General features: G+C 41.7%; 1 long non-coding RNA gene across 4 annotated transcripts in view; it reads left to right on the forward strand.

The window, feature by feature from the left end:
• Positions 1-25,715, forward strand: part of LOC132246413 (uncharacterized) — a 123,263-nt gene extending 97,548 nt beyond the window's left edge. For 2 of the 4 annotated variants that reach the window (XR_009457657.1, XR_009457655.1), the window contains 4 exons: positions 11,151-11,324; positions 12,068-12,202; positions 15,713-15,776; positions 18,340-25,715. This is a non-coding gene — a long non-coding RNA (uncharacterized LOC132246413). Of the gene's footprint in view, positions 1-11,150; positions 11,325-12,067; positions 12,203-15,712; positions 15,800-18,339 lie in introns of all 4 variants that reach the window. The other 2 variants (XR_009457656.1, XR_009457658.1) reach the window with 2 other exon arrangements.
• The last annotated feature ends 306 nt before the right edge of the window (positions 25,716-26,021 follow it).

Below are 26,021 nucleotides of genomic sequence, written 5' to 3' on the forward strand. Positions count from 1 at the left end.
TGCCCATCCCTGATATATAATAATCAGCTAGAGTACAGAATGGAGAGGAGACTTGTAGTTATATTTAACTTGCAGTGTGCATTAAATTGTGACAGCAGCCTTAGACTCTTAGGTTATGACGTTCCTGACCTGTATAGAGTTCTTCTGCAGCATCTGTTTCTACACCATTAGGAACAGAGTCTTGTCCTGAAGAATATTTTTGGAAAAAATTCACTGCAGGTAATATCTAGCAGTGGTTTAATTTTGCCATGGTTTCCTTAATTTTTGTCGCTCTGACAAAAAAAAATCTAGTAAAAGAGCTTGGGATGAAGTTAAAATGCACCACCCTGGATACTAAATTGCTTTACTATAAGGTAAATAAACGTTATTGTTTATTTACCTTATACACATTGAAATAAGACATTACCAGTTAACACAGCAAGTGAAATATCACAATTCATTTAGTTTATAGAACGCTGCAGTCACTAATTAGAAACTGAATGAAAGTCAGGTATCATAAGGGGTAGTGAATCCTCTAATTAGCCATGACTTAAAAGCTGACAGAAAATCGAGATGTTGAGGGTCAGACTGAATGAAGCAGGAACATACTGCAAAGTGGGTGAGCAGAAAGAAATGCCATACAGGTGCACTATGTTCTTTTATACATTGGTCCTTAGTAGCATCAGGATACCTATGCTCATGTATTTCTGTAGTGCATTTCATTATATATATTTTAGGCTTAAGGGTCTAAGTCAGTGATTCTCAACCAGTGTGCTGTGGTATGCCACACGATATGAGTAGTTAGGTGTGCAAATACCTATGCATGGTTTACAAGATAAGCCCAGAGGTTTCAAATTGGGATCAGTAAAAATTCCAAACATTTTAACTGGTTGCAGTCTTTCTGCAACAGAAGAGTTGCCGGAAAAAGGAGCACCTTGAGGCTAATGATGGTGTCTTGAGTCTAAAAAGGTTGAGAACCAATGGCCCATGCATAAGACCTTAAAGTTATAACCATAAGCTTATTAATGTAACATTGATGGCTTTCTTCATTACATGATATAAGAGAGTTATCGTGTGTGGGACATGATAGATCTCACATTGTTTATGGAACAGACTGAAAGAATGAACTGGGAATGATGTATGAACAATATATCTTATGTTCCTTTATAAATTGAACAGGCATCCTAGACCTATACTCTGACAAAACAGATGCTGCAGAAATAGCATACCTATACTCTGGCCAAATAAATGGTAGGACAAGGCAAAGTCATTTCCTTCCTGTTTCTCAGAAAGTTCAATACCCTGTATTCTTTTAAGATTAGGCATAAGGGATTTCCAAATGATAATTTTATGGAGAGTTATGAGGATTATTGTATGAGCTGGTTTCATTATTTAATAGCTAATTAATGCAGTTAGGAGAATGGTGGGATAATATGCTCATCAGCTTGTTCTGCTTAGTAGACTGGTCTTTGTGTTCGGAACCTATTGTTTAATGTGAGTAGTTTTATTTGGGTACGATGAAGCACAAAAGCTACATCTTCAACATTTTTTAACTTTCATTATCTCTCAGTGAAACTTCTTGTGCAAAGAAGTGGATGAGTCCAATGAAATACTAATAATGGCTTACTTCAATCACTAGCGTAAAGATTGCTCATAGAGGAGTAAGTTTAGAAAAGTAATTTCTTGACACCTTAAAGCATGGCTCTGGAATGTTTAAGAAGTCTGTTCTAGATTTTAGATTTTAACATATTAGTTTATTCAAGTCATAACTACAGCTGTACCACTGTGTGAGTGAGTCATAATGTTATAATCCATTTTAACATATTTGGAGGTGGTTTCACGCCAACGCTGAACAGTAGAAAGCATCACTTAAAAATGAAGGATGGAATAAAAATTCCTAAACTAAAATTCTTACAGATAACCATAGCATTAGTATATTTGGGATTTAAGCATAAAAATGAGGCACAGACAGAAAAAATGGGGAGGCAATAAACTGCCCACTGTGGTGAAATGGCAAGAAGTTATTCAAGACAAATATTAAAAAAATAGAATTCCAGCTCAAGTGAAACCAATAGAAAAGACTATAGCTGCTGGTAGTTAAAATGGCAAAGCATGAGTGCCAAGAGGGAATTTTAAGGAGCAGATAGCCAGTAGTTAGTCTATGGGCAGTCTTTAAAAAGCATGTTGACACCCATCTTGCTGGGGACATCTGATTCCAGCAGTCTTTCCTGCCCAAGTGCAGGGCGGGGCTGGACCCGATGATATGTAAGGTCCCTTTTAGCCCCTAACAACTATGAAACTATGAACTGCTTCTCATGCCTGGTATTGTATCAATTAAGATTTCATTTGATAACTTTCAGTTATATGACTGCATATGTACAGTGAACAGACTGCCTATTCAGCAGCGCCTTGGTTGCCTATATAATATAGGGGGTGTTTTTTGAGTGAGGACCAAAATGACAAGTTTGTTTAAGACTACTCTGGTTATGCTTCTGTGCCGTAAACACTCATGCATTGGCTGGGATCCTGCTGGGGAATTTTTTTCCCCCTCTAAAACATAATGGCAAGTTTTTGGGGGTTAATGTTGTGGAAAATACTTGCATGCTTTTGCAAAGCCCTTTCAGCTTGAAAGATCTCTGTTGGCTTAAGACATGAGGGACCTTAAAAATTCCCTGTGATGAAATAACTTAAGCTTGACTTGGTCTGTGACCAAATCCTCTAAGAGAAGCTGGGAAGCTGCTAAAACATAAGGAAGTAGTTATACATTTGGCTATTCCAATTATTATTTTTTCCTAAAACTCACCTAATTTTGGAGATGTGAGCACAAATATGGATGTCAGGCAGGGTTGGAAAATACTTGTATTTTTGAGAGTAGCACAAGTTTTGGTGCTGGAAGATTATCAAAGAAGCTGCTTTTCATTCAACATATAACACTGATGAGAAAAACAAGATGAAGGTTTAAAAGCAAAACAAAAAGTTCCTGTATTACAGCTAGCTGCAATCTGTACTATGTATCAACCCTCACTTTCCTCATACATAAAATTTATCCAAATAAGCATTTCAAAAGTTATTGGTATTATGGTGCCTTGCAGATTTGAAGCAGGGAAAAAAGCTTCAAATGTGTTGTTTTAAAATGGTTAAATTATCCACATTTCAACTTTTAAACACATAAAAATTCTTTAGGATGTATTACAGGTATTGCATTAAGGTAGTTAACAATGCTGTGTTAACAATACAGTTAGTATCATTAGTTCCAAGTGTAAGAGTCTGTATTCACTCATATGTATGTTTACTAAATAAACTAGCATATGAGAGGTTCCATATTAAAGGTTAAAAAAATGAATGAAAGGTCCTTGGCTCTCGGGACTGACAGACACTGCTCCATGGACCTCTTCACTGGTTTATATATACAAAATAAGCATGCTAATCAACCCCAGATGTCCAAATTTGGCTGAGTGTCCCCCATATTTTTAAATTTAGTCCTGGGTATTTTTCTAGCCCTTCCAAAGTTCAAGTCCTTTTGAAAACAAATAAATGAAAGGTCTTCAGGCACTAAAGGCTGCTGTGAAGAATTATCCCTGACACCCATTTTTTCCATCTTGGCTATGCTTATGCTGAAGTGCCCCAGAGAACTGCAAAGAAGATAAATCACAAACAGTTACACCATTCACTTGCATGACAGGGGAAACTAGTTGTAGGAATATGGGGCTCATGGTTGTTTGGTGTAGCAATGAGATGCAGGGAGATGAAAGATCATGGAGGGAGAGGACTTAAAAGGTGGAAGACCCGCCAGGAGGAAAGACAAGAAAGAGGAAAGTCCAAAGGCCAGATGGTTTTCGGGGAAGATGGTGGTTCCAGGCAGGCATGTGTGGAGGGGAAAATGTGAGGCCCAGGAATGAAGGGAAACTCCTACATGTGTAGCAGAATGTAGAGGTCTGTAGGGCTGTGCAAAACTTCAGTCCCTGATTTGACTTGGTGGAGGTTCAGTTTGATTTGGTGGCTGAATCTCCAAATCGAATCAGAGGACCCTTTAATCTCTGAATTGCTTTGGAGACAGTGGAAAGATTTGGAGATTTGGACATAGACACACCTTTAAATTTTTTTTTTTTTTACATACGTCTAGGTAGCAGGCGGCTTGTGAATTCTGCGATGCTGTGGGACATGGAGCGCAGGGGGGTCCCCAGCATGCTCACCAGCAGACCCAGAAGTGGACCAGAAGCACTTCGGATCCACTTCTGGGTCTGCCAGAGAGTGTGCCGGGGCCCCCCCCGCACATGCCTCTGGCTTGGTGATTGGTGCCTTCTGCGTCTGGGCACCCAGGGTCCCCCTGTGGCTGATCGCTGAGTCGGGGGGGATGCCTAAGGGGGGGGGGCCCTGCATGTTCCCCGGCGGACCCAGAAGTGGACCGGAAGTACTTCCAGTCCACTTCCAGGTTTCCTGCTGAGCACGTGGAGAGCCCCCTGCACTCATGTGGGACACTCCATCTGCCCCAGCATTGCAGCATGCATGAACCACTCTGGTACCTCAATGTACGTAGAAAGAACATTTAAAGCTGTGTCTATGGCCAAATTGCTGATTATCCGAATCAGCATCACATCTTCAGATTTGGATTTGGCTGAATCAAATTTGAGTAGATCGAGTAGATAAAAGGGGCAGGTGTGTAGCTCTCTATGTTAAGGAAAGCTATGCGTCCCTGCAAGCTGATGTTGGTGACCAGAGGGTCTCCTGCAAGCTGACTGGAGACCCTCTGGGTTAAAATCCGTGGGGAACATGGCACAGGGGACACAACGGTGGGAATCTACTACAGACCTCCCATCCAAAGTCAAGAGCTTGACCAGGAGTTTGCCTGGGAACTGGCTGAGGCCGCATGCTCCAGGACCATGGTTGTCATGGGTGACTTCAATTACCCAGACATCTCATGGGAAGATCACTCAGCAAAATCTGAGCTGTCGCAGAGCTTCCTCTCGTGCGTGGATGACCTCTACCTGACTCAAGAATTCTACGGGCCAACAAGAGGTAAAGCGCTGGTACTGGCTACTAGGGATGACCTAATTGGTGACCTAGTGATTGATGGGAAGCTGGGTGACAGCGACCATGAGCTGGTCACCTTCACCATCCACCGTAAAGCTGGCAAGTCAGTCAGCAACACTGAAGTCCTTGATTTCAGGAAAGCCGAGTTTGACAAGCTCAGGAGGCTTGTCAGTGAGGCCCTAAGGGACCACGACCCCAGGGGGAAGGGAGTTCAGGAAGAGTGGTTGCTTCTCAAGGGAGCGATCCTCAATGCACAAGCTAATTCTATTCCATCTCAGAGGAAAGGCAGCAAGAGGGCACAGCAGGCCCCCTTGCTCTCCAGGGATCTAGCAGACCTCCTGAGGCTAGAAAGGAAGGCCTATAAGGATGGAGGATCCTAGAAAGGATGGAGGATGGGATTCACCTCCAAGGAGGAATATTCTGCACTGGTCTGGTCTTGCAGGGAGCAAACCAGGAAAGCTGAGGCTGCACCTGAACTCCAGCTAGCTTCGAGTATCAAGGACAATAAAAAGTCCTTTTTCAAATATGTGGGGAGCTGGAGGAAAAGCAAGGGCAACATTGGACCCCTGCTGAACCAGATGGAACAACTGACAACTGACGCCCAGGAAAAAGCCAACCTATTAAATGGGTACTTTGTGTCGGTCTTTCATCAGTCCCATGGGATGCCCATGCCCACTACGGGACAGGGAGGTCTGGGTGAGGGAGATCCCCTGCCCTCCATCAATACTGACCTCATGAAGGAACACCTTGAGAGGCTGCATAACTTCAAGTCAGCCGGCCCTGACAATCTACACCACAGGGTACTCAAGGAGCTGGTGAGCATCATTGCGCAGCCTCTGACACGGATCTTTGAAAACTCCTGGTGCTCTGGTGTAGTGTCCGAAGACTGGAAGAAGGCCAACGTGGTGCCTATCTTCAAGAAAGGGAGGAAAGTGGATCCAGCAAACTATAGGCCCATCAGACTGACTTCTATCCCAGGGAAGATCTTAGAAAAGTTTATTAAAGAGGCCATCCTTAATGGACTGGCCGACCCTAACATCCTCAGGGATAGCCAGCACGGGTTTGTTGTGGGTAGGTCTTGCTTGACCAATCTCATTTCCTTCTACGACCAGGTGACCTGGTGTGATAAATCTTGACTTCAAAAAAGGCTTTGATTTGGTATCCCATGATCACCTCTTGGCAAAACTGGCCAATTGTGGCCTTGGGTCCACCACGATCTGCTGGCTGGGAAATTGGCTCTGTGGTCGGACCCAGTGGGTAGTAATTGATGGAAGTCACTCATCATGCTGCCCTGTGACCAGTGGGGTCCCCCAAGGCTCTGTCCTTGGACCCATATTGTTCAACGTCTTCATTAATGATGTGGACATTAGAGTCAGAAGCGGACTGGCCAAGTTCACCGATGACACGAAACTTTGGGGCAAAGCATCCACACCATAAGACAAGAGGGCAATCCAGGCTGACCTGGACAGGCTCAGCAAATGGGTGGACGAGAACCTGATGGTGTTTAACACTGAAAAATGCAAGGTTCTCCACCTTGGGAGGAAGAACCTGCAGCATCCTTATAGGCTCGGCAGTGTTATGCTGGCTAGCACTACGGAAGAAAGAGACTTGGGGGTCATGATTGACCACAAGATGAACGTGAGCCTGCAATGAGATGCTGTGGCTAGTAAAGCAACCAAAATGCTGGCTTGCATCCATAGATGCTTCTCAAGCAAATCCCGGGATGTCATTCTCCCCTTGTACTCGGTCTTGGTGAGGCCGCAGCTGGAGTACTGCATCCAGTTTTGGGCTCCATAGTTCAAAAAGGATGTGGAAAAGCTTGAGAGAGTCCAGAGAAGAGCCACGTGCATGATCAGAGGTCAGGAAAACAGACCTTACGACAATAGGCTGAGAACCTTGGGGATCTTTAGCCTGGAAACGCTCAGGCTCAGGAGTGATCTGATGGCCACTTATAAATTTATCAGGGGTGACCACCAGTATCTGGGGGAACGTTTGTTCACCAGAGCGCCCCAAGGGATGACAAGGTCAAATGGTTATAAACTACTACAAGACCGTTTCAGGCTGGACATAAGGAAGAATTTCTTTACTGTCCGGGCCCTCAAGGTCTGGAACAGCCTGCCATTGGAGGTGGTTCAAGCACCTACATTGAACACCTTCAAGAGTAAATTGGAGGCTTATCTTGCTGGGATCCTATGACCCCAGCTGACTTCCTGCCCTTCGGGCAGGGGACTGGACTTGATGATCTTCTGAGGTCCCTTCCAGCCCTATGTCTATGAAAGCTATGAAATTGGGGGCACTGATCCAAATCAACTAATCGAATCACTGTCCCTGATTCGGGCCAAATCTGAATCCAAATTGAATAGGGCCCGCTTCACACACTCCTAGAGGTCTGGTGCCATTGGAAACTGGCTGTTACAGTCTGACTGCTTGGGGCAAGTTCATTGTACTCTGCTGTGTAGTGACATGAAGAAGGGTGCCATTAAAGAGCAGAGTTGAGGTTATTTAAGTGCCTTGACTGTACATTTTCATAGCTCAGTATTGAATTTTTTGAATATGTAACTGTAACTCTGAATCTCTTAGGTTTGAAATGCTTGCTACAATCATAATTATAACATTCCTGTTATGCTTTTTTACCCTTACTGATGCATACTAAGCAGCGTTCCCTCTAAGTTTTGCAGCATGCGCAGACACGCAGGTGCGCCTGGCTGGCCAGCATGGGTGTGCCTGCGCAGCTGTACATTCTGTGCAGCTTAGAGGGAACGCTATTACTAAGCCCTACCTCAAATTTAACATAGTTTTTATTTGAAATAAATGTCAGCCCTTTTGGCTGAAGCAGTTGTCCCACAGTCAATGCTGCTAGTGGGCGTGAAGCTAGCAAACTGTGTCTTCAAAAAAACCGGTTGTTAAGACCTCAAAATTTAAAAAAACCCAAATTTTTAAGTTCCACTGGCATATTACCAAGATGGTGTGTGTTCTGCAGATGGTTAAACAGTAGTACAAGGCTAACGCTGATAATTCTGTTTTATGATTGTCTACCATTTCTTTGATGTGAAAGTGGTATAGCAAGCACTCAATAATTTACATACTGTACTATATATCCAAAAATAAATGATGCATTATTCTTCCATTTAGCCCTATTTAAATTGATTGCTTACTAGGTCTTCCATTTATTGTTTATCAGCATTGTAAGTATTTATAACTTCTGCTGAGGTTAAGGATCTTTTTTACCAAGTAGTGCATCAGTCAAGGAGCTGAGTTGCACTTTTAAAATTTATAATGGATAATTTAATGCCCATCATTTGATCTTTGTTTGTTTATTTTGCCAACATCAAGCTTTTAAGTAGAATCAGAAAGTTTTTTGTTACCAAAGCTAAGATAAATATAGTTTTCTCTTTGGCTTTTGAATTTGAAATTATTTTCTATTGGCTTTTATTATTTATTTCTATTTTGGCTTCCTGTAATTGAAACATAAAATATTTTATGAAAAGGAGAACCAAATGCTTTAAGCTTTTGCAAGTGAAAACAATTGATAATAGTACAGGACGGCTCCTTTGCACTGGGATCCCTTTACACCCAAGAGGGCTGGTCAGCTGCGCAAGGAACAGTACCACTTTACAAAATGAAGGCTGGTGGAAGCAGGTTATAATTGGGTCAGGGTCTTTGTCAGTGGATAAGTGTGGTGCCATGGATGTACTGGCTCAAAAGCCTATGTAGGAAAAAGGTGAAGATAAATGTGCTGCTTTCATCAGACCTGTATTAGCAGCGATGGCCTGCTCTGCATCCAGCCTGCCTGACTGGTTGAGATTTCTGTCACTCAGCTCCTGGAATTCTCCTTACAGAACAAAACCATTTTTTTGCATGGGCTTTTTGCATCTTTCCACTGATTGGGCCCTAGATGCTGGACATTTTTGTGACTGAGTTTGGTTTTTGTTTTTCCCCTTTTTTCTTAAAACCTATTTTAGATCTGCATTTATTTTACATCTACATGCCATCTATTTCATTCTTTCCACTACTGCACATAGGCTGAGAGCCAAATGTGGTATGATGGAGAGGGATGATATCACAGGGTGGTCCCACTTTTTCCTTTCTTCAGCTTTCCATTTAAAATGTATGTTTTCTCCTGATCACAGTTATCACTTAATTGCTTCCTAGCTTTCCTGTGTCACACTCTGCCCTTTCTCTTCTTAATAAAACCCTGATTTACTTCCAGGCCTTGTGATTAGGCTATAGGTGTGTGTGTGGGGGGGGGGGGGGGGGACGGGACTCTGATACATTTAACTTACGAAACTCCTAATTAAACATAACTATCTGGATTCTTTCCTGTGAAGTCCATGGAGTTTGCACCAGTGGTAACTTTGTGCTACTGACATAGAGAAGGTAGGAGAGAGCCATTTACTTTCTGCTTGCTGAAAATGTCTTCAGGAAAATCATTTAAGCTGGGGGAAAAATAATATTCATTGTAATTGAATAGGCTAACCACAGAATAAATGAAGTTTTTTACAGCTGATGGCTTTTATATTTAAGGGATCTGTAACCTTTTGTGGATTTTGGGATCACCCAATTGATTTTTTTTTTGGTAGATTGAGCTAATCCATGGTTGCATAAGTAAAATGTGTTGCCACCTATCTACATTGCATATAGATCTTCAGGCTTTTAACCTATTTACTATCCTTATTACCATTTGCTCTGCTAAAAGAAAAGAAGATTGAACATAAAAAGCTGAAGGTCATCCATACAGTTGTCCCAATAGCAATCTGTGTGACTTTAACCCTGTTGAAGAAAAGTAATTACCCTTTGGCTTCTGATGACCTCAACTAACCTTTGTTGAAGGACCAGAGAAAATAAAGGCTGACCAACAGCCTGCCCTTACTGCCCTGTGGTTAACCTACTCTGTGAATGAAGAACACCCTCAACAATAGAATGTGAAAATGTTGCCATGGAAATATCATTGGAAGAAGAAACAAAAATCTATTACAATTAATAGTGTTTTATTAGGTGACTCCCATAGAACTGTTTAATCCATGAAAGTTGCTCTATCTTAAGCTCGGGGGGTCAGAAAATTCTGCAGGCATAAAGGAGGCAGGGAGGATTTGCCTCTTTAAAAATTCGAGGGATGTTGACAGAGCAGGGATGGCTTGCATAAGATAAAAGAATCAGTTATATCTTGCAACGGAAAAAATTGTGAAATGGTAACACAGAATAAATGCAGTGACAGTAATTACAAATGATAGCCACTGGCTATCTAATTGACCAGAATTTTGTATATTTTATATACAAATGTTTTGCTTTTGCTATGTGGTGACTTACCAGGGTCATTTATCTTTTCATGTTTTCACACACGAGTCTTTGCCCAAAGCAGTCTTGATTATTTGAAATGTGAAGGTGATATTTGTATGTTGGGGATTTTCAAAATTGGGTAGTAAACACCCTTTATGTTGTATGTCTTTGCTTTTCTAATGATCATAGTTAACATTAAATAGAATACACCTCTGCTAAATTACATGATTTCCTTACACTGGTTTTGGGTCCAATCCTATGATGGTGAGCACCCTCCATTCCCTTTGACTTCAGCAGGAGCTGACAGTGCTAGGTGCCCTTGCAGGAGTTCAATACCTCTTTGTATTTGGTCCTAGCTGAGTAAAGTATTCTATTAAAGCAACATTCTGATGATATTTACTTATATAATCTACAAAACCATGCTTGGCCTTCAAAAATGAAACAACATTGCTAGTAAACTGTAATACTACTTTCTATTGTATGATGCTTGAGAAAAGTATTTTAACTAAAGAAAATTAGTATGAGATTAGTTTTTATTTTAATGCTATTAATATTCTAGTATTATTTGTAATACTTATATGAAACCTAATTTAAAAATAAGAAAAACTGTTTTTGTATTGTGTCAGTGTGTGTCTCTATATACGTGTTTCAACTGAACAATTTTAACGTTTTCCATTACATCTCAGTGCAATTAATGACTGTATATAAATATGCATCAGCTAAGAAATCACCAATAAAATAATAAATATTAATGTCTGTAGAATTTTTCTAGTACCATGCAAGTAATTCAAAATATCATTTTGTGTGTCAAAAATCACATGGATAACCATTCCCTATTGTTACTTTCTTTCTTGTTTCAAAAGTATAGAACATTTAATGTGCTGGAAAGCTGTCAACTACAAGATTCTGAATTGATTTTGAGGACATGATCCTGTTTTCATTGATGCTAGTGATAGTTAATTGACGTCAGCTGGAACAGGATTGGGTCCTATCTGTGAATTTTCTCCATTACAAGCTTAAAAATATTATGAACTATAGTAAGTACCAAAGGATGGCCTCTTCTTGTTCCTTTTGACATTCAGGAACATGGATTCATTTTTCCTTAGTAATCTTGCTAAAAATGCTTATTTCTTACAACAGCTATAGATTGCAAACATGAAAATAAACCACACTATATATATTAGTATGTCTAATGGTTATGATGGATAGAATACATTAAACTTAAAGGGGGAATCTGATAGGAATAAAGCTTAGTTTGAAAACTGAAAATAGTCCCCCTTGTAACATTTCATTGATTATATATAGCAGCATTCACTGTATATAAGTAATCTTAAAAAATCCTAATTACACTTTATTCATTTTTAAAGTTGAATTGCCATCCAGAACTTCTGAACACACACTGGATTTTATTCAGGTCTAGTCATTACACAAGTAATATTGCATAGTGCCTTATAATGTGTACTCTAAATGTAATGTTTATTGCTAAATTAATTAAAACATTTTGCAACATTTATAATGGTTTGGCCAGTTTTCTTCTTCTACATAAGCCTATTTTGAGTAGTACTTTATAGTACAAAGAATGTAGGCCTAGGATCAAGGCTATGTGCTTACCTTAATTTCCAGTATTAATTTCCATATCACTGGCTGTAAATCATTATAGTTGCTTGTCGAACTTACCTGCTCTTGATTCTCTGGAGATCATAGCCTCCTTTTCTCTTTTTATCTCTGAGCAAGTGCCAAGCTGTTCATATTAATCCCTCTCCATTTCCAAATGGTTCAGGTCCAAAGCATTCTGGATGGGTCTCAGAACAAAAGTGAAGAATGTCTGTTAACGCGTTGGAGTTTCTGTGGCTGTGTATGTTAGATAGACAGAGACAGAAACAGAGGAGAAAGTATTATTATTTATTACTCAAAGGTAAGATTATTGATAAGCTGTCCTGGTCTCTGCTTCAAATAAGTAATTAGGGGAAACTTTGAGATGAGTTTGAGCAATCATCCATGCATCCGATTTTTTTGTGTGTGTATTAGAAGGTGTTTTAAATATCTTACTCTTTTCATGTGGATCATGCTTTTGGCTAGCTTGAATAATTCTACATGTTATACATTTTTTCCATTTCAGCATAATTGTAAGGCCTCTTTAATGAAACTATATTAAAGTTTGGGAGTTTACAAAAATGTAATGACTGATAGATCTTCACCAAAACAGCACAAATTGTTTCTATTTATTGTAGGATTTTTTAATAATATTTTTGACAGAAACATTAATGATCTGTATGTATTTATTTTATTTTAAGATGTACCTCTTATTTTCACTTTCTAAACTATATTACTGCTTGCAGTAGCACCCTAGGGATTAAATACAAACCACTTAGGTTGTGATTTTAATATAGGGCTCTTAAACCTGTCATGCAGATTATAGTTTACACACTAGGAAGAGTATAACTTTTACAAAAGAAACCAAGTTAGTTAATATTAATTCAAAAACATAGCAAAATACTGTAAGAAATGGTCTAAATTCAGTAACCAAAATGAAAGTACAAGATATAGTCAGTTTTTTTCTAAAACTTAAAACATTCTTTTCCTTAAATATCATTTTAGGAGTGGTTTTGTTATTTGTTAATAAGTACACTGATATTTTCACCTTACAGCAGAAAGAAATGATGCTTTAACAGGTAATCTTTGATATAGACAGTACATTTTTATATAGATATGTAGTAGAAACTCAGAAATGTTATAGCTCTTGTATGATTTTCCCATTATATTAACAATACAAAAAATGGAAAAACAGAAATATACTATAATTATGGAAAACTTAATTGATCAAATGTTGCATAACTGATGTATTTAACTAGTGGCCTCCTATTGTTCTATCATATTTATCAAAATTATGTTATGCCAGTGGTTAAGGAAAGATTAAACTAAACAGATTTTAATACTATATACAGTAGATACTATTCAGGGAAAAGATACATAATTCAGCCATCAAAGCTAGTTGTGGCAAAAATATTAATGTTGTCACAAGCTTACTCCATGGCAAACTATAATGTCGAAAGTACTGCATGAGCATCTGATTCTTGGAAATCTAAATACAATCTGAATACCTGAGGCATTACAGACAAATTTGAGGGTTTACTTTATCAAATACCACAGGTATGGAAAAGGTATTTTATAAAATAGCACTATGTTTATGTAGCAAATTGCTGTCTACTCAAAGTCACAATTAGAAGGTATGCTTTAATTATAACACACACATAAAGCATTGAATGTAGTTTGGATAAGTGTTTTTTTAACCTACATCATAAATAAAATAATAGTAAATCTTAATCTTGGATGGTTTTCTTTAAAATCAAAAATAATATTAGATAACCTAAAAAGTTACTATAGCCATTAAATACCTTATAATGCTGTATCCCTGGTAATCCAATTTACAAAACTATATTCTCAGCAGAAACTCCTGTGGATACAGTAGTTCTCTTCAGTAAACCTTTCCTGCTTTTTTCTCGTCATGAAGCAGTGATGGTACAGTTTTATTCTGTTGATAATTTGACTCTCTTTAAACTATTTCTTGTTGACCCACTGGATTGGTCTTTATTAGGGTGGAGATAGCTGGAAGCTTGAAGGACTGCAGACCATATATCATTCTTCCTTTTTAGTGTACCTTAGTATTAACATAGCATCATTATTCTGAGGCAAAAGGAGAAAAGCTGATCCATCATATATATTCCACATATTGCTAGTCTTTCCCCTATGTCCTGCAGTGCTAGAGAGGGGGATTATTGCTGCAGAAAAAAAAATCTAGCCATACAGTAGGAATAATCACTGCAGTCCAGCTCACCCCCACACCTCTTTCTCTCTCCCTCTCTCTCTCTGTTCGAGGCCCCAGCTGATTCAGTCTGCATCCATCCATACATAAATCATTGCCCTTATTCTATTGGTTACATGGTACATGGCAAGTATTGATTTTTTCGTTGCCTCATTGCTGGGGAACCCATGGTTTTTGTGAGACTGAAAATGCTAAATTTTTTGCTGGAGTTCTTGTCAAGGAACAAAAATGACAAGGCAGGAGGGTGCTATTTTAGGGTCCATGTCACTTAAAAAAATCCCTGTTCTGTGTTACTAGTCAACATTTGCCTGTGCCCTGAAAAGTCATGGCTTATTTAATCCCTACTGCTTTAGATAGACTCAGTGCTTAACAGCAGGACAATATGCATGCAAAACCAGGGCCTGATTCTTCAGGGAAAGGTATTGCTTAATTGTTCATGGCTGACTCCAGACAGAAAAGTTTAATTAAATCAGGAACAATTTCCAAAACATTAACAAGTGGATGAAAAATAACGTATCAGGAGAGAATGACATTTAAGGGCATGGAGGAGTCCCCAACACAGTGTGATAATTTGTTGTGGGAAAATGGGTATTTGTTTCCTGTCTGAAATACATATAAATAGAATCAACTGGACTCATTTGTTGAGGCAGGACTTTAGACCATTTTGAAGCAGATTTATTAAGCCCTTATAAATATGACTTGCTGTAAGGTATCAGCCCTTTTCAGCTTTCTAAACTGACTGAAAGGGCTTGAACAGGTGACAACTTGCTCCCTCAAAGAGGGTTTTTTGAGGAATAACCAGACTAGATGATGAGATCTGATTATGAGGTGTTCTGCTTAGATATTACCGAATATCTCAGCCTCAGGCTCTCTCTCCTTGGGGGCCTGATCCAAAGCTCACTGAAATCAATAGGAAGCTTTTCATTGACTTCAGTAGGTGCTGGGTCAGCTTCAGATGCTATGGAAGTCAGCATTTTTCTTTGCTGGTTACACAGTGTTCTTCCCTGCTTGGATGAAGGGGGCAGAAATGGATTGCGTTAGTTGGAGGTAGACTATTGTTATACTTCAGGTATTCTAACTTTTAATGGACTGTATTTTCTCTGAGTTTTCTAATGAGGAAGCAGTCCTTAGAAAGAGTTTAAAATAGCAAACACAAAATTACTGTTTCATAGATTCATCGGTTCAGATGACCCCAGCCAGATGCCTATCTAACCTCCTCTTGAAGACCCCCAGGGTAGGGGAGAGCACCACCTCCCTTGGGAGCCCATTCCAGATTTTGGCCACTCTAGAAGTTCTTCCTAATGACCAGTCTAAATCTGCTCTCTGCTAGATTGTGGCCATTATTTCTTGTAACTCCCAGGGGCATCTTGGTGAGTAGAGCCTCACCAATTCCCTTCTGAGCTCCCATGATGAATTTATAGGCAGCCACAAGGTTGCCTCTCAACCTTCTCTTACGGAGGCTGAAGAGATCCAGGTGCCCTAGTCTCTCCTCACAGGGCTTGGCCTGCAAACCCTTAAGCTTAAGTTTCATTGCAAGTCTTTTGCTGGGTTGAGAACTAATGGAAGATGCACTTCATTTTTTTGGATCTGTTTTACTTTTAGACCCTGCTGTTGCAACTGATAGTGAGTGGACCATGCTGAAGTCTTTGCATCTCTCTCCTATCAGGTGCAGTATTGCGGCCTCCAAGTGTAAGTGGGCTGCCTTTTCCTTTTTTTTTGGTATTATGATATGCTGCCAGAGCAGTGCAAAGTGGCCATAAAGAGAAAATACCTAAAATAGGCTGCTAACAAGCCCAACTTAAAAACAGACAAACCAGGCCATCTCCTTCCAACCCTTTTGTGTTTATGAGGAGTGTAAAGGGAGAGGGTCCTGTTCTGGTGCTTGCTACCAATACTTTTATTTAATAAGCTGTCCTATACCCACCTTCAGTGACAGATAGACCATGAGGTTGTTGAGGAGAACTTTGGCTTAAGAATGTGGGCCATAGTTTTCACAGATGCAACTGAGTTTTGGTTGAAGCAAGTGCTTCCCTACCAAAATTACTAATTTTATTTTGATTTAAACATATAACTGTTTTAGTTAGATGCTTGAAAACATAAAAATTAAAAAAAAAATGAAAACAAGCCCTAATGAGGGAGACCTGAAAATTGTATTTAGACTGTTATGGGTTTCTTTTGCCCAGGGCATTGCCTTAAGCAAATGAGCACTTTTTTCACTAAAAATTTATTACAGGTCACTGGTGATATGTTGACCATCCTGCTCAAGAACAGAGTAACTTTTTCCAGTGCAGGTCATGTCCCACTAAATAAGGTCGTATCCTACTTAAGCCATATCTTTTTTATAATAATTCAAATTAGGACTGCCCTTTTTGTCCCTTTGTGGAAGGGAATACCTAAATAAGGGATCTACTTGAGTTTTTCATCTAAAGATCCTGAATTGTTTTTCCTGTACCTCTTTGGCACGGATGGATGGCTGTTCCTGTCACTATGCCACATAGCCAACATACACAAAAAGAACACCTCAGTCTCTGTTGACAATTGGCCAAAATATTTAGATGTAGATTCCTAATATGTATTGAGTGTCCACTTTTATCAAACGATGGAATTATGCATTTCCTTAGATTCTAAGTCCACCTTCAAAGAGGCAGCCCAACTATTTGATAATACCTGGGAATTCCTAAAATTCATAGGAAATAGGTTGAAAGCTGCCTGCACAAATATATTGCTCCTCATGATGGCTGCTTGCTAACCTTTGACAGCTAGATGCTTCCCTGTCTTCAGTAGTTGCTGCCAGTGTGTGCATTTGTGGAATTTTTCCATATTAAAATGAATATAGCTCATTTTCAGTCCTTCCCCATAGAGCTGTGGTTGGAAAATTGTACTCATGTTACCAGTTGCTTCTATGAAAATGGGATAGAGGAGACATAGGTTCAGAATATGGTTGTCTAGGCCATTGTTATGCTAAGATGCTGTGGAGGAATCCTGCTCATGACTAGGACAGTATAGTATCTGGTACAAACAGCATGACAGGATTTTTCTCTTATTATCCAGAGATTGTCAGGAAGGAAAAATCCATCCCTTGGGTGAAATATACTGGCTGTTGGACACAACAGCTCAGCAGCCAGCTATATGAACTCTGTGGTCTGGAGTACAGGCTGTTATTCTGGAGTTTGAACTGTTGCATTATAGTGCAATGGCCTAGTGCCCCCCACTGTTATCTTTGGCCATTCTTCCTACAACAGAATGGTATTAGGCCAGGCAGCCCAGCCAGCAGTGCTCCAGCCAACTCCCCTTGCATGTTTCACTCAAATAAGGACAATACCTTGCCCTTTCAGATAGAAATGGGAATTGCCAATAACAATGGTGAAAGAGATTTTCTGGTAATAGCCAATAATGATATGTTTGTTGAAAAGGTAGTTGTAAAGAATAGGCAGGAATAATTGCTACTTAATTGTACAAGCTAAGCCCCTTGATTATCCAAAGGTGAAACTCTGGAGTAACGGAAGGTTCCAGTAGTTTGGGGGAGCTGGCTCAGCAGCGTCCCCAGAGTGCAGACTTCAGAGTAGGCTGGCCTGTTTCTCCAATGACATCCAGCTATTCAGCTTACCTAGGGCTGCCAGCTCAGCAGGACACAGCAAGTTGTTAGACCAGAAATACTGGATCCAGAGTTAGGAGGTTCCGCAGAGTTAGCCAGCCACAAAGAAGCCATCCCACTGTCTATTTCACCCACTTTTTCCAAAACCCCTAGGGGCATGACTTTGTTTCATCTGACGGGATATCAGATAAGTGAGATTCAGCTGGACTTGGTGCTTGTTTTAGATAGGGTATATCAACAAAGTAAACTTACAGTGTCAGGCAGTGCTATTTTCAGATACACTCCCTGTTTCCATGTTGGCTGCCTGCTAAACTGGAAGCAGTGTAGCTGCATCTCTGTGGCAGTTTGGGTGGGCTGTTGAACATAGGGGCAGGCACTGTGGCACTTTCACTCAGCAGTATGTATAACCCCACCAGATGCACAATGTGGGCATGATTATTCAGGATCCAGCCCATTCAGAGCAGTGTGGGATGCTTGAAAGTGTGGCAGCTGAACATATTACGTGCTGTGTAAACATGCCCATAGTCTCTTTCTTTTTCCAAAGGGCTTTGCAAACATGTGCTAATTAATTCCTTTATACCTCTATGAGGTTGAGCTATGACAATGATTGGTATCACTCTCACTCTTTTTATAGATGAAGAAACTGAGGCACAGAAGCTAAGTGGCTTATCCAAGGCTACACAAAGGACTTTGATGTTGGAGCATCAATTGTTTGGAGCATCCATGTTGGAGCATTAATCTTTAGGAGTTCCAGTTTATTTGTAATAGTTGGGGAAAACTGCTGAAGAACAGTTCATGCATGTAAAAGTCTGACCTCTCTAAATTGTCAAGATTGGTGGGGTCTTTAGTCATTTACTTAGTGAGCATTAGTGACAAATGCATCTGGGTCAGCTATATCGTATACATAGAATTTCCTTAAGACTTTGCAGTGGAGAAGAAAATATTAGCTGAGAACCTTTTTTGTAGCAGGGGTTCCTTTCTCTGCATTTACTAGCCTCTTGTTTATATGTCACTCTTGTATAACTGGCAAATTAACCAAGCTGCATGTCAAAACATGTTGTAGGAGGTCTCTTGCAGATTTTGAGTAATTTGAAGAGAAGTATAAAGTAGGGCCACTTCATTTAACCCTGGTTGAATGGTGCGTAAGATCTCTGAGAAGTTATTTAGTAATCATCTTAAATTCCTAATGCTGTGTTTAGGGGGAAAAAGAATTCCTTGGACTGTACCTTGGAGGCTATAGTTGCAATAAAATCTAGGAAAAGGTTATTTTACCTGAATGTATCGCTTAGCAACCAAGAATCCACCTCCAGAGAATGCTGTTCTGTGGGTTACCAAGTAACTGACTGTGACAATTACCAAACAGCTGGTCCACTAATCTACATACCCTTTAACCTTAGTCAGCTGAAAGATGGACTGATGACAGCTAACAAACAATAGAAACACACCCTAATATTTTATTTAAAGGCTGAGGAAAGCCACAGCTGTATGGATCATTCAGCCAGCTGGATTTAACTGTTTCCACTTGTCTATCATGCCTACAAGAAGCTGTTACATAGCACAGCTCTGCAATGTATTTGAAAACATATTAGTACTTCCATTATCCAAAAATGTTACATAATGGTAAAATCCACTGATTGAGAAGATATTTCTACACTGTAATGCAGAAATGGAAAGCAGCTAATTATGAACTGGCTTGGTGATAATAGAAAATCTTTGTTTTAGCTACATTCATTAAAATGTAGTAAGTCTCAAAATTTGTCATAGTGAGTTTGACAGAATATAGCCATTTCACATACAATCAGCTGTACTTATTAGGTGCTGTTAAATATCAAAAAAGGAATTATTTACAATACTGAATGGTGGCATACCTAGGAACAATGGGAACACTGGGAGAGAAAATTTAGGCTGAGATCTGCAAAAAACTTCTTGACAATGAGAAGCATTCTATTTTGGAGTGGTCTCTCAAGGGAAATGACAGTGCTACAGACATCAAGAAATGTCAAAATGGACTGGAAACATGAGAATGAATATTCCAGTGACCAGTCCTGGACTGGTGAAGGAGCAGATATAGTTTCTTTTTCATTTTGAACTTTGGAGCTTTACAAAGACAAGCAAATAGCAAAACAATATTGTAATGATGTTCTAGATCCAGGGCACTCAACCTCCGGCTCACAGGCCAAATGCAGCCTGTGGAGCCTTGGAATCTGACCTGTGAGGCTCCCCATGGGTCAGGAAATTTGGTGGGTGGGGGAGCAGTAGCAGTTAGTACTGCCATGCCACCCCACTGCCAAAATCCCAAACCCTACCCGGTGGATCAGAACTAGGCCATGACTCTCCCCCTGCCCAGCCAGATCAGTGCTAGGCCATGTCCCCTTTCCGCTGCATGGCCAGGTTAGTAATGTGCTGTGACCCCTTCTCCCCATGGGGCCAGGACGTGGCCCCCCTATGTGATTGGATCATGACCAGGACACAGCCTTTCCAACCCCCCCAGATTGGGGCCAAGGCATGCCCCTTTTCCTCTGTGGGGCTGGGCCATACCGCCCCTCCCCCCCAATCTGGACAGGTTGGGGTGGCCAAACCCCTCTTCTTCCATGGGGTTGGGCCATGCCTTCTCCCCCAGCAGAACTGGATCAGAGCTGGGTTATGCCCCCTTCTCTACACAGGGCCAGGTTGGGGCTGGGGCAAATCCTCTTCCATGTGGCTGAATTGGTGACTGGCTGTCTGTTTCTGTGGCCAGATGGAGCCCCATAACACCTTCCCTGGGTGCTGGATTGGGTCCACCAGCCAGATCTGGCCCAAGAAGGGACTGCCTTATCCAACCCACTGGACAAAAAGGTTGAGAAGCACTGTTCTAGATGCAACTTGCTTAGGCACTGAGTCCACTGACTTGGGCATATGCCTGACTTCGTAACCTTGAAGTACACATTCCATATATAGCAAAATGAAAAACATAAGATGTGTTATAGGTCTGGAGCCTCACTTGTAGTTAGAAACCTCAAATACTCTGCCTGTGGGAGAGTTCAAATTCTCCCTAGATGAAATCTTGGCTAGGTGCATGTAGCAGAGTGACAGTAATGGGAACTCAGTTGTGTTTCACTCATTCTGTATTAGGCTGGCCCTTCATATGGATTAACTGGAACTTTATGCCGTGTCCTGCCTGCCCTTTTCTCTCTCAGCACAACCCAGGTGCCAGGCAGTTGGGATGTAGTGTTAAAAGTTATAATTTTGAGATGCTTCCCAATTGAGAAGACCTAAGAAGTTGGGAAATGGTACCCAAGTTTGAGAGTATTTGGTTAGTCGTGGACAGGAGGACCGCAGAGGCTTACCTACTGCACCACAATAAGAGTTTCTGTTTAATTCTTTTCATTCCTTCTTTATTGAAGTCAAAGAACATTTTCTGGTGTCAGAATGGCAAATGAGAAGAAACTTGAAAGAAGTTGAGATTCAAAATCAAAGAAGTTGGAAATTGAACATGGAGCAACATAAGCATGTGGGAGGATAACGGCATCTGTAAGAGATCTGCCTACCCAGCCATAGTTTAAGAAAGAAGACAGTTTTGGAAGCGTTGCAACCACCACCTGCCCTTCTAGAGAAGGGAAGGGCAAAGGCTTGAGTGGATAAGCTATAAGGGCAGAAGAGAAAATTGATAAAGTCAAATCCTTACATGTCTTGCAGGAAATCTTCACACTGAGGCAGGAATCCCTGGGTGCTTATAACAACTTGACTTTTGTAGTTAAATGCCAAAATATGTCATTAAATATAATACTGTCCAAATTTGAGGAATATTGCATATCAAAAAGAGACTGCGACCCTTGAAAGACAGATTTTTGTGTGCGAACAAACAGGAGAAAGTATAGCTCAATACATTACTGAAATAAAGAGGCCGAGTAAGAACTGTGCTTTTGGGAACTTGACAGAATCTCTGATTAGAGATAGGATTATTTGTGGCATTGCAGATAATTTATTACAAGAGAGACTATTGAATGAGGGAGACTTATGCCTAGGAAAGACTATTCAGATTGGCAGGGAAGTGGAAACTATGAAGACCCAGGCTGCAGAGCAGAATACACTAAAAGGGGGCTTCCATGCATTATGCATGAAAGAATGCATCTGGGAAAAGCCACCTCACAGCATGGAGTTTTTCATTGGTAAGAAGCTACCTCACAGAGTGGAATTTTCCTTGGACAAGGAGACTACTAAGGGGTGGGCATGCAGCACGTGTGGAAGATAGCATGGCCCCAATCACCGACCTCCATTTGGAAAGCTCTGTAATAAATTAGGTAAGAAGAACCATTTTACCAACTGTTGCAGATCCCAAACATGAAACCTTCAAGTGCCTATAACTAGAATATAACCTATAGCCAGATAAAGAGTTTATGTAGATAGGGTGGAATTGAGCAAAACCCAGGGACTTTGCCAGTGGAGGTGCAAGAAGAAATTGGAGCTCAGGCTAGTATTTTACCACTGTCAGGACCTAGTCCCAAACCCCTGACCCAAGCACCAGCTCAGCCCTTCACCAGGCTCACAGCTCATGAAGGAAAGCAGAGAGGTAAGGGAAGGCCTTCTGCTGGCTCCTGATTGGCTTAGGTCTCCTGGCCCCTGATTGGATCCTTCTGCCTATTTAAGGCTCCTGTTCTTGAACTGTGCTGCTGCTGCCTTGCCTTTGTGCTCTGACACTAGATTTGACCAGCTGTTGCTGATCCTGCTCAGACTTTGACCTCCACCTTTGCCTCAAGTCTTGGATTGTTGGAACTTGGTTCTCACAGGTATCTGACCTGGCTTGCTCCCTGACCTTGCTCTGTCTAGTGTTTCAGCCCTGGCTTGGACTCTGACCCTTTGGCTTTAACCCTGGCTTCCCCTCGGACCTTGGCTAACAGCTTGTGCAGCCCAGCAGCCAGATCACCTATGCCTCAGTACTTGATATGGAGCATGAATATAAAAAAATTGAAATTGAAGCATCTAGTCTTACAGGAGAGTATATAAACTCCCATTCAGTATGGTACCTAGGAGTCCCAATTTTGGGCAGCGTATGAGAAACTGAATCTGAATCTAGGTAAGTATATGCTTTCAGTACAAGACTGCAAGCATGGGATCTGAGACACATATGTCAGCTTACAAGGATTTATTCAGAGGGCTAGGTTCAGGGGTGATGTGTAGGGGGTGCACATGCACCCCCTGAGCATGGCGGTGCACCCCCTACATAAAGGCACTGCTGACAGTGTCAGCGGTGCCTGCGGGCGGTTGCCACTCACCACCCTCCCCACCGCCAACACCTCTAGTGGTGTCTGCAGGTGGTCAGTGATCCCCACTGGCTGCTGTCGATGCTGCTGCCAGCGTCTGTGGGTGGTCACCAGCCCCTGGCTGTCACTTGCCACCCCGCCGCTAACAGCACCGGTGGTGTCCGTGGGAGCTCCCACTTAACGCTGCTACACTCTTGCCACCACCGTGTCCCTCCCCAGGCAGCAGGGGCATGTGTCATTCATGGCTAGGTTGCTTGCTAGATGAATGATTAGTGATATATTAATTTGTCAGTGACAAATTTATGCATCCTGATGATCCTCTTGGCCATCATGGTCCAAATCTGGACAGTTTTCTTAGAAAGAAACCAATTGTTCCAGACGACAAGAAACAAGCATGTATTTATGGGAAGAAACGTACATATGGCACAAATTACAAATACTCGTATCCGGAAAGAGAGAATCTGCTTCAGCTGTTTGTAGCTTATGAACTTTGTGTCATGTCCAGAAGCACAGCTTCCAAAATTGCAAATGAAGGAGGACTAGGAAAAAGCAATAGTGTTCTATGTAGCACTAAGAATGAAGCCACTTCCAATCTCAAATATACTACTCCAAAGAGGCAATCAGAGCCCAGCATATCAATCCAAGACATGGAGAAAAAGCTTCCCACCAAAAACAAACTGGAAACCAGGTCTGATATTTTGTTGAAGTGAGAGGGGAGTGAAACCACCTAAAAGAGTCAGAGTTTTGCTAGAAGAACTGAAGAAAAGGGGGAATGAGAAAGTGAGTGGTAAGAACTCACTTCAGAGTAACTTGCCAGTAACCTCTCCTCTGTAGATGACTGTGACAGAGCACCTTTGGGTGCCTGCCACTTTAAGAGTGAGAGCAGACAGCAGGGCAACTGGCAGGTGTGGGCCAGCCTTGATGGGCCAGGAAACTGGCTACAAGGTAGGACCCAGAGAATTCTCATAAACAGATCTCATAGAGTTCATAGACATTAGGACTGGAAGGGACCTTGGAAGATCATCGAGTCCAGCCCCCTGCCCCAGGGGCAGGAAGTCAGCTGGGATCAAAGGATCCCAGCAAGATAAACATCCAACTCTGGAGGCAATCTATTCCAGGCCTTGGGGGCTTGGACAGTAAAGAAGTTTTTCCTTATGTCCAGCCTGAAACGGTCTTGGAGGAGTTTGTGATCATTTGACCTTGTCATCCCTTGGGGCGCTCTGATGAAAAGGCGTTCCCCCAGATCCTGATGTACACTCCTTATATACTTATAGGCAGCCACCAGGTCCTCCCGGAGCCTGCACTTTTCCAGGCTGAAGAGTCCCATAGCTCTCAGGCTCTCATCATAGGGCGTGTTCTCCTGCCCTCTAATCATGCATGTGGCTCTCCTCTGGACTCTCTCAAGCTTTTCCACGTCCTTTTTAAATTGTGGAGCCCAGAATTGGATGCAGTACTCCAGCTGTGGCCTCACCAAGACTGAGTACAGCAGGAGGATGACATCCTGGGATTTGCTTGAGTAGCATCTATGGATGCAAGCCAGAGTTTTGCTCACTTTACCAGCTGCAACATTGCATTGGTGGCTCATATTCATCTTGTGGTCAATCGTGACCCCCAAGTCCCTTTCGGCCGTGGTGCTAGCAAGCGTAGCACTGATGAGCCTCTAAGTGTGCTGTGGGATTTTTTTCCCCAAAGTGGAGTACCTTGCATTTTTTGGTGTTGAATGCTGTCAGGTTTTTGCCCACCCATTTTCTGAGCCTGTCAAGGTTGGCCTGGATCACCATCCTGTCCTCAGGTGTGGATGCTTTACCCCAAACTTTGGTGTCATCGGTGAACTTGGCCAGTCCACTTCTGACACCAATGTCTACATCATTAATAAAGATGTTAAAGAGTATAGGCCCTTGGGGGAGTCTTGGGGGACCCCACTAGTCACGGTGCACCACAATGATTTATTTCCATTATTACCACTCTCTGGGTCCAACCTCAGAGCCAATTCCTTAGCCATAGGACTGTGATGTAGCTGAGGCCGCAGTTGGCCAATTTTTCCATGAGGAGATCATGGGACACCAGATCAAAAGCTTTTTTAAAGTCAAGATATATGATGTCAATCTCTTCTTCATTGTCCAGGTGATATGTCACCTGGTCATAGAAGGAGATGAGATTGGTTAGGCAAGACCTACCTGCAAGAAACCCATGCTGGCTATCCATCAGGATGTTGCCATCAGTCAGTTTGTCAAGAATGGACTCTTTGATATTTTTTTCCAAGATCTTCCCTGGGATAGAGGTGAGGCTGATAGGCCTGTAATTCCCCGGATCTGCTTTCCTCCTTTTCTTGAAGATAGGCATCACATTGGCCTTCTTCCAATCTTCAGGCACTTCAGCTGAGCGCCACGAGTTCTCGAAGATCCGTGCCATTGGCTGAGCTATGATGCCTCAAGTCAGCTGGCCCAGACAGTTTACACTCCAGGGTACTCAAGGAGCAGGGGGTCGGGCACAATGATCCATTGCGTCCCTTCCAACTCTATAATCTATGAATTTAGGAACCCCCTGTTGGGGGGGACGAACCCCCTGTTGGGGGGTTGTAGCCCTTGTGTGCGGACTGCATCCCCTGTTGGGGGCCAGAACCCCTGTGTGGGGGCCATTGCCCCTTGGGAGGGTAGCAAAATATATATTCATGTATTCATGAAACATGTATTTAGAGTTCACTTTATTATTATGATAAGAGAGGTACTTTAACACTGTACATATATCAATAAAACGTTGTCCAACTGGTCTCTGTCTCTGTTTCTCTCTGTCTCTCTCTCTCTTTATAGTGGTCTTTTGTTTTACTTGTGGAGGAACATGGATTTTGGGGTATTTTACAGAGTGACTTTGGGATTTTTTTTAACAGGGATTTTTCAGTTTTCCAATAGGGAGCACCAGAATTCCTGCTAGGACTCTGCCTGCTCAGAGCTGGCACCTTGGACCCAGCTGGCTGTGGCTGACCTCCTGGCCAGTTGTAGCCAGGAGGACAGGCTTTGACAGTTCAAAGCAGGCCACCATACCCAGAACATCTTTCGGGCGATAGCTGCCCAGATGG

The sequence above is a fragment of the Alligator mississippiensis genome, chromosome 1, assembly GCF_030867095.1.
Source record: "Alligator mississippiensis isolate rAllMis1 chromosome 1, rAllMis1, whole genome shotgun sequence".
Taxonomy (NCBI): Eukaryota; Metazoa; Chordata; order Crocodylia; family Alligatoridae; genus Alligator; species Alligator mississippiensis.